We start from the raw sequence: 9,800 nt of genomic DNA on the forward strand, positions 1-9,800 counted from the left end.
TTAAAAACTTTATTGGTGAATATGATGCGGCTATCTTTTTGGATTGGTTGTAGGCAACGGAACATGCACTTCAGCATTACCACTATTCCGAAGAGGAAAAGGTGGAGATTGTCACTTTGCACTTCCAAGGAGACGCAAGATCGTGGTGGCATAGACATGTGGCAAATAGAGCTCACATGGGATGTGACTATTCGACAATGGCACCAACTTGTCTTCGTCATGACTCAAAAGTATGTGCCTCCGGAATATAAAAATGAGATGAGATTGAAGATAGCCTTAGCTCGACAAGGAACTTAAACAACTCTTGAGTTCTTTGCACAACTAGAAGACCTATATTTCCAGGCAGGCATGAGTGTCACTCCGGCCACCGTTCAGACCAAATTTTTCCATGGTCTTCATGTTGATTTGAGTAAGAAATCGATGTGTTGCCCATCAAGGACTTAACTGCACTCGCACACGCCGCTCAAAAGGTCCACTTTAAACTTGTGTGCAAGAAGGTCTATCCTTGGCTCTCGACTTCTTCAATAAAAAGGTATGATTCTGACCCTAGTCCCAAGTTTTCTACTAATTCTTCTAATGCTAATGTGCAGCCTAGGTCTCAAGCCCCTATCTCTGGCCGGCCTACACGCCCCTCTGAGACTCCTAAACCGACTGTAGCCCCATCTCAACCTCCATATGGCACCCGTCAAGACAAGACGAGTGATAAAGTATGCTATAAATATGGCGGATGCGATCATATTGTGCGCGATTATCCAAATCCTAGGAAGGGTATTGTTCTATTAAGCTATAGGGTATAAATCATTTGACAATGAAGAGGACAATGACGAGTATCTGAGAACTGTTTATGATGACCTTGCTGATGAGGAGCCTTATGCTTGTGGTCCCCCGGACTTGAATGAAGGAACGCCTCTTTCCCTTGTAGCTCGTCGTGCTTTGACAGTGAAAGATGCTTCTATAGGGGACCAACGAGAGAATTTATTTCACACAAGGTGCCTTGTGGGAACTTCATCTTTGAGTGTGATAATAGATAGTGGTTCTTGCTGCAACATCTTAAATGAGAAAGTTGTGAGGGTCTTGAACTTACCTACTTCGCCACATCCTCAACCGTATAGCCTCCAATGGATTTCGGAAGGTAAAAGTGATGTGGTAACAAGGCAAATGCCACATCACATTCTCTATTAGTACATTTGTTGATAAAGTTACTTGTGATGTTGTGATTATGGATGCTACTCACCTCCTTCTAGGTCGCCCTTGGAAATATGACAAGAAGACTGTGCATGATGTGTTCTTTAACACACACACCTTCTAACACAAGGGGCATAGGGTAACTCTTCTCCCCATGACACCATAGGAAATAATCCATGACCATGTGGAAAGAGACCGCATCAAAGCCTTGGAGTATACAAAAGAAGTAATCAAGCCCATGGCAACTACCGGGCCCCAGCATTCGCCTAATCTCAAAGCGTCAACCAAGGCAGAGCACTCTACAGGTCCAACCACCTTGCGGGTTGTTCCCACCACCCATGAAGCCCCTTTAACCAATGAAGAAACTGGGGGAAAGGCCAGAAAGCAGTAGGTCCCAACACAGCACACTGGCCACCGGGACAAACCACAGCAGCTTCCTAGGGCACCTGCAATCACCGAATTTCGATCCCAAATGCCTACGGACCCTACATCTACAATTCAGGGTCGTTATGAGCGACAATTACTCATGGCACGTTCGAGAGATATCACCCCAATTGTTTAGGGAGGTTCTCCTTACTTCTTATTGATTCCTACTGCGTGTATGTCTATTTTTAAAACTGTAGATGATTTACCTTCTTCTGTGACTTGTCTTTTGCAGGAGTTCGCGGATGTTATGCCTGATGAGATTCCCGAAGGTCTTCCTCCACTTCGTGGGATTGAGCATCAGATTGATTTAATTCTCGGGGCTTCTTTGCCTAATCGTGCAGCCTATCGGGCAAGTCTGGAGGAGACTAAGGAACTCCAGCGTCAAGTTACCGAGCTCTTAGAGAAGGGCTATATACGAGAGAGTTTAAGTCCTTGTGGCATACTGGTAATTTTGGTGCCAAAGAAGGAGGGTACATGGAGAATGTTCATGGACTGTAGGGCCATTAATCAAATAACGGTAAAGTACCGTCATCCAATTCCTCGCCTAGACGACATGCTCGATGAGTTGCATGGAGCCATCCTCTTTTCCAAGATCGATCTTAGGAGCAACTACCATCAAATCCGCATGAAAGAAGGTGATGAATGGAAGACGGCTTTCAAAATAAAGTATACCCTTTATGAATGGCTTGTGATGCCATTTGGACTCATCAATGCCCCAAGTACCTTTATGAGATTGATGAACCATATACTTAGACATTTTTTAGGGAAATTTGTGGTTGTGTATTTTGATGACATTTTAGTGTATAATCGGTCTTTAGATGAACATGTTTCTCATCTTAGACAAGTCCTACAATGTCTTAGGAATGAGCAATTGTACGTCAACTTGTCAAAATGTGTGTTTTGCTCGGACACTACTATTTTCTTAGGATTTGTAGTTTCTGGGGATGGGCTACGTATGGATGAGGAAAAGGTCCGTGCTATCAAAGAGTGGCCTACCCCTACTACAGCGACCATGGTGCGGTCTTTCTTAGGGTTGGCCCAATTTTATAGGCGGTTAGTGAAGGATTTTAGCTCAATAGCCGCGCCCCTACATGAGTTGACAAAGAAGGGCACCACTATTACTTGGGAGCCAAAGCATGAAGCCTTCATGACCCTTAAGGATCGCCTATGCCATGCTCCTTTACTACAGTTACCGAACTTCAACAAAACCTTTGAGGTTGAGTTTGACGCCTCCAACATCGGGATAGGTGGAGTTCTTATTCAAGAACGCCGCCCTATTGCATATTTCAGCAAGAAGTTGTCCGACGCCACTCTCAACTATCCTACTTATGATAAAGAGCTTTATGCTCTTATTCGGGTATTGAAGACATGGCAACATTATTTGTGGCCTAAGGAGTTCGTCATCCATATAGACCATGAGGCCTTGGCTTATCTCAAGCACCAATCTACCCGGCATGCTCGGTGGGTAGAGTTCATGGAGACCTTTCCATATGTGGTGCTTCATAAAAAAGGTAAGGAGAATGTGGTAACCGACGCCCTTTCTCGTAGGTATATTCTCTTGTCTGCCCTTGATGCAAAAGTCTTTGGATTTTCTTTAATTAAGGAATTATATAAGCATGATACTTTTTTAAATTTATTTATGACACTTGTGCATCCCAAGGAGCCTTAGAGACCTATTTCCTTGACTAAGGGTACCTCTATAAGGGTGGGAAATTATGCATTCCATCGTCTTCTATTAGGGGTCTCCTAATTAAGGAAGCACATAAGAGTAGAGCACATTTTGGGATAGCCAAAATCGTAGCCGCTCTTAAGGAACACTTTTATTAGCCACACATGACTAAACAAGTAACTAAATTTTGCAATGCTTGTGTCACTTGCCATAAAGCCAAGTCTAGGTCAAGCCCCTCAGTCTACACACCTTTACCCATACCAAAGGCACCTTGGGAGGATATATCCATGGATTTTGTGATGGGGTTGCCAAGATCTAAGAAGGGGAGGGACTCTATCTTCGTGGTGGTCGATCGATTCCCTAAGATGGCTCATTTTATACCATGTAAGTTGACCAACAATGCTTTAGATTGTGCTTCTTTATTCTTTGAGCATGTGGTTCGCTTACATGGTATTCCACATACTATATAGTTAGTGATAGAGACGTGAAATTTGTTAGCAATTTTTGGAGAACATTGTGGGGTAAGTTAAGTACCAGTCTTCTATTCTCTACTAGCTATCACCCTCAAACTGATGGCCAAACAGAAGTGACCAACCAGACATTAGGAACCTTGCTTTGGACAATGCTTAGGGCCAACCCGCGCCGTTGGGAGGACTTACTTGCTTTTGTTGAGTTTTCTTATAACAGGTCTATCCATTCAGCTACGAAGATGTCCCTGTTTGAAGTGGTGTATGGCCGTAACTCTTTGTCACCTTTAGACTTGGTGCCACATCCTTTGAAAGACGGAGACCACGTTCGTGGAGCTGCACGGGCTGAGATGACTCAGGAGTTGCATGCTAAGACTAAGGAGCAGTTGGAACAGAGAGCCAAGCAGCTGGAGCATAAGACCAACAAGGGCCGACACCGTATCACATTTGCTCTCGGGGACCTTGTCTGGTTGCACTTAAGGAAGGAGCATTTCCCATCTAGGAGACGTTCCAAACTAGCCTCGAGAGGAGATGGACCCTTCAAGGTCTTGGAAGCATATGGACCTAATGCCTACAAGCTGGAGCTTCCTAATGACTATAGGGTGCACGCGACCTTCAACATTGCCGACTTGTCTCCTTACACTCCACCAGACCTTGACATTGACGAATCAAGGACGATTCGAGGCCAAGAAAGGGAGAGTGATGCAGTCCCACCATTGACATTGACAGAGGCTCAAGAGGAAGACATGTTGAGCATTTGCTCAAACGGACCTATCACGAGGGCTCATGCCAAAGCTATTGCTCAAGCCACTTCGAGCATTGTCGCCAAGGCCATTGCAAGGAATGGAGCATCCTCAATTTCCACACCCACCATCAAGATTTTATCATTGTCTACTTGGCGTGAAGAGACTTCCTAAAACTTAAACTTTCATCTTTGGGTTTATATTGCTATTTGTTTTTATTTTTTATTTGTTTGTATTCATTTACCTTGTTTTCCTTTATTAGAAATCTAGGTTTAGGGTTCCCATATATATGGATATTGGTTTTGTTTTAGGGCACGTTGAATTTGAAATAAGGGATTTGAGAGAGCTTTGGGCTCCTCCCTTGTCTTCGACGCCGCCTCCCTACCTTTCTTATTTGTACCGATCCTAATAATAAACACTATCATCCCTTTAATCTTCATTCTTGTTTGGAATTAAGTCCATCTTCATTAATTGCTTTTGTCCCATTTTCCATTTCAAAGTGGTTGTTTTTTAATTTGCCGAATTGAGAAAGTAGGGATCGGCCTTCATTTCCATCATTTCGGTCCCCAATTGAATTGTTATGTGGTTGGTGCCCCATCATCAAATTAGTGGAATTGTGATCACCACCCCACCGATGTCATATTTGGAACTTCTTCTTCCGAATTGTGAAAGTGAGATTGTCCCCACTTTCCATCTATAAATTAAGTGGAATTGTATCCACTTCTTCTACGGCAACATAATCATCATTTCTCAAATTATGAATTAGTGGGGTTGTCCCCATTTTCATTCTTAATTAAGTGGAGCCGTGGACAATACTTCTACCGACGTCACCTTGGCCTTCTTTTTTCCTCATTTGTATTTGTTACTCATAACAAAATTGAGTATTGAGCTGCCTTCTTTCCAAGGCCGAGGATATGACCTCCTTCTCCACTTATCAAGGTTGCCTTAGGCATCAACAAGGGAAACTTCGGCACACGTCCTATCTAGATCCGATTCAAGCAAGCCTTCCAAGGGGCTAACGCATCACTTACCTTTGCAATCTGCAGATCCATAGCGATTGGTTGGGCGAGCACCATCATTCAGACCCCTTCATGCTCTCCGTTATAGATCTCGATCATAAGAGGGTTCTCTTGGCTAGCCCTGCTTGTTAGGCCTAGTTCCTAGGCGAGAGGATCCATAGCTAGGAAAGAGGGCTTAGCAGGTGCCAGGTTCCTTTATCTTCCCCTTTCTCTCCATGTTTTGGACAACTGGCCTTGTCGTCGAGGAGCTAGCTAGGTAGTGTGAATTGGATTGAAACCTTTGAATATACCACTACAAACCCAATGGTTATATTCAGCCAAAAGGAATGAAGATGGACAATCCGAAAACCCCAATAGCAATTCTTTGAATTATAGGATCTATCATTCAGGATTCTGAATTTTAAAGAAAATAAAGACTTAAATCCTTTTAGCTATAGGAGAGCTAAAGAGTTTAAGTATATGAACTATAACCCTTTTAGCTATAGAGAGTTAGAGAGCTATAGTATAAGGTGTTTGGATTTTGAAAGCCACAATCTAAAAGTTTGATAAGTTCATAAGTTCCAAACAAAAACTCTAAAGAATAATTCTCACTTTAAGGAAAAGAAGACTTTTATATTCAACTCAATGATGTCTTTAAAAATGCAAATACCTTGCCTATTTATAGGAAGTGGTGAAGAGCAGTTTAGTAAAAATAAAATAACAAGGAAATTACATAAATAAAGAAATAACTCCTACAAATGCAACCGCCAAGGTTTAGTGTCATTTTCATAAGCATAACCTCTCCCTTTAATGGTTTGAAAAGTCATAACACCTTGATTGGATGCAATATTATCATGTATGTAACCTTCCATTTATAATGAATATAATATTCTTCTTCATCATAATCATTAAAAAGATGAATAAAATCATGCTCCTTTTCTCCTTTTATATTCTTTAATTTAAACCTAAAAACAACACAAATAATAAGCATAATTAGTACTTAATTAAATACTCGCACTTTTAGCCCATTAACTATACTTAATTGGATCTTACTACAAGCCCAACTTTATCATATTCATACTCATGGATCTTACTTGTGTGATATTTTTTCTGATGGTAGTGTGCATTTTGTAATCATGACATGTGCATATTTGAATTAATTCCATACAGATTGATTCATTTAATTTTAGGCACAAATGAAAATCCAAGGAACATTTCCATAACTCATACTATAACTCCTGAGGAGATGAGAGAATTAGAAAAAATAATAAATAAAAGAAAAAAGGTATTTTCTTAGTCCCATTACAATATGTAGGGTTAGATAGAAGATAGCAGAGCACCATATTCTAACCTATCCGCACATCAAGCCGATTAAGAAGAAAATGAGAAGGCTAGGACCGGAATGGGCAAAGAGGATTCAGGAAGAAGTTGCTAAGCAGGTAAAAGCCAATTTTTTTGATGTAGTTGACTACCTCGAATGGTTGGCAAACATCATCCCAATCCCGAAGAAAGATGGTAAGGTTAGAATGTGTGTAGATTATCGTGATTTGAACAAGGCATGCCCTAAGGATGACTTTCCCCTTCCTCACATAGACATGATAGTTGACAGTGCCGCTTTAAGTGTGATGTACTTTTCACCGATGGTTTCTCCAGGTACAATTAGATGATAATGATAGTAGTAGATAAGCTGAAGACATCGTTCATCACTGAGTGGGGTACATACTACTATAAGGTTATGCTTTTGGACTAAAAAATGCGAGGGCAACTTATCAAAGAGCAGCAACCACTTTATTTCATGACATGATGCACGAGGAGATGGAGGTGTATGTAAATGATATGATGGTGAAGCTTGAAATAAGGGAAGGATATTTCTAGGTTCTTGATAACTTCTTCAGATCAGTGGAAAGGTATAACCTTAGACTCAATATGAAGAATAACATATTTAAAGTAACATTAGGAAAATTGTTGGGGCATATAGTCAGTCAACGAGGAATAAAATTCGATCCAGACAAGTGTAAGGCCATTCAAGAGATGCCAGCGCTAAAGATAGAGAAAGAAGTCGGAGGATTTCTCAGACGTTTGCATCAGCAGGTTCATTTCCTAGCTTACAATGGTTTGTGATCCTATATTTAAGATCTTGATGAAACATCAACTAATTGTGTGGGATGAACACTGTCAGAAGGCCTTCGATATAATTAAAGAGTATCTAATGGAGCCGCTAGTAATAAAGCCGCTAAAAGATGAAAAACCGTTGATTCTATACTTAGCCTTGAAGAAGGAAGCCATAAGGGCAATGGTAGCGCAGTGTGGGCCTAATGACGTGATGGCAATTAAATCCATTTTTAATGCACTAAAAACCATTTCAAATTACCATTTTTCAAGTTGATCCAACAACTAGAAACCCAAGAAACCACCTATAAACCCTCCTTTTTAGCTTCCAAATACCTACACTTTAACCAAAGCCAAAACAGCATAACCTTTTCCCTTACTAGCGGTTTTTTTCTCGCATGGTTATTTTCTCTTTATTCTAGGGGCCATTAGTAGTGCACTTGGTGTCCAAAGAGCTTGAAGGACCCTCTTATCAACAAAATTCACTCCTCTACCTTTTTCCATTAAAGGTAATAATTTGATAGTCGAATACTCCGGAATAAACTTACTTTAATACATATTTGTCTTTACTTTTTTATTATATTTGATGTTTTGACGAGTTATTAAAGGGTTTTGTATTGAAAAAAGGAGAAAACAATAGAAGCTTGAAAGCTTCTGTGAGCTTACCCCATATGTGGTCTTTCGCTTACCCCATGCAGGGTAAGCTCATAGAAGTTTCAAGCTTCCATTTTTGTGTGTTTTTGGTAGATTTAGGGTTTTAAATTCCTTTTTGTGATATATTTGGTGATTTTGGAATGTTTTTAGTTTATATCTAGTATGTTTTAAATTGATTTAGCATGATTTGGATGTGATTTGAGTTTATTTTAAGTAAATGCATGCTTAAATGGCTAAATATAATTAATTAGGTTTCATAAGTGTGATTAGAGAAATAATTAGGGTTGCTAGTATTCTATTTGGTTGGTATGAATTAGGTTTTGGCTTCATATGCTTAAAATTTGCATTTGAGAGGTTAAAATAGCTTTTTTGGTAGATTAAGTCTTTAATTATATGATTTTCATGTTAAAGTAGGCTTTGGATGAAATTAGTAGTGTAATTAGGGCTTATTAGATGATCGTATTTGTTATTTCAACTTTATGTTGAATAATCTAAGATCTTGCATGATAGATTTTTAATTTTGGCATGCCTTAGGTAATTAGCGAATTGAATTTGTTTAATTATATTTTATTTGCATTAATTGGACTTATAAATGTTAAATTGATCTCTTCCTTCATGAAAAAGATTAATTGCATTAACTTTGAATTAATCCATATAAAACAAACTAGGGTTTATCGAAACCCAAATAGCAAGAACATTAGTTCCTAGACATCACAATAAAGAAATAAAGATTAGGGAAAGAAGATATCAAACTAGTCATGGAAGAGTAGAAATGGAAATCTTCAATCTTCAATCTTCAATCTTGGAAAGCAATGAAGGAAATGATGTTCTTCCTTGAGAAATGCTAATCAAAACCTTAAAAATGAAAGAAAAACAAAGTCTCTTAATGTTTCTCTTTCTAGAAATGAAAATATGATGTAACTCCCCTAAAATAACCCTAAAAATTCACTTACATAGTGTGTTTTTTAGGTACTACATGGGTACTACACGACCATGTGGCATCCTTGACCAAAAATCTTTCTTGAAGATATTCTTTATCCACACGGGAAGACTACATGGGCATGTCTTCTTCCCCTGTCATTCCTTAAGCAATCTGTCATTTTTACCAAATCACACGGGAAGGCCACATGGGCGTGTGCCTCCTGTGTCATGCAAGCCACCATTCTGCCATTTTCATACTTCACACGGGAAGGCAGCACGGGCAGTTTCTTCTCGTGTCATGCCCGTGTAACTCTCTTGTCCTTGATGGTAGGTGCTCCTTGGCTGACTTTTCTTGCATTTTGAAACCTAAACTTCCTCTCACCAAGCAAGCTTGCCAAATACCTAAAAAGAAACTGAAAACAAAGTCTGACAAATAAACTAAACTCAATTTAAGATGAAAACGAGATAAAAAAAGCCTCAAAAGTAAGTGCTACTAGCACTTATCAAATTCCCCCACACTTGAGCAGTTGCTTATCTTCAAGTAAATTGAATAAAATAAAAAATAAAGTAATGACAAACTCCCTCTCTAACAAATAGATATCAAATAATATCAAGGCTAATCATTCCT

Source organism: Ricinus communis, chromosome 4 (assembly GCF_019578655.1).
Source record: "Ricinus communis isolate WT05 ecotype wild-type chromosome 4, ASM1957865v1, whole genome shotgun sequence".
NCBI classification, from domain to species: Eukaryota; Viridiplantae; Streptophyta; class Magnoliopsida; order Malpighiales; family Euphorbiaceae; genus Ricinus; species Ricinus communis.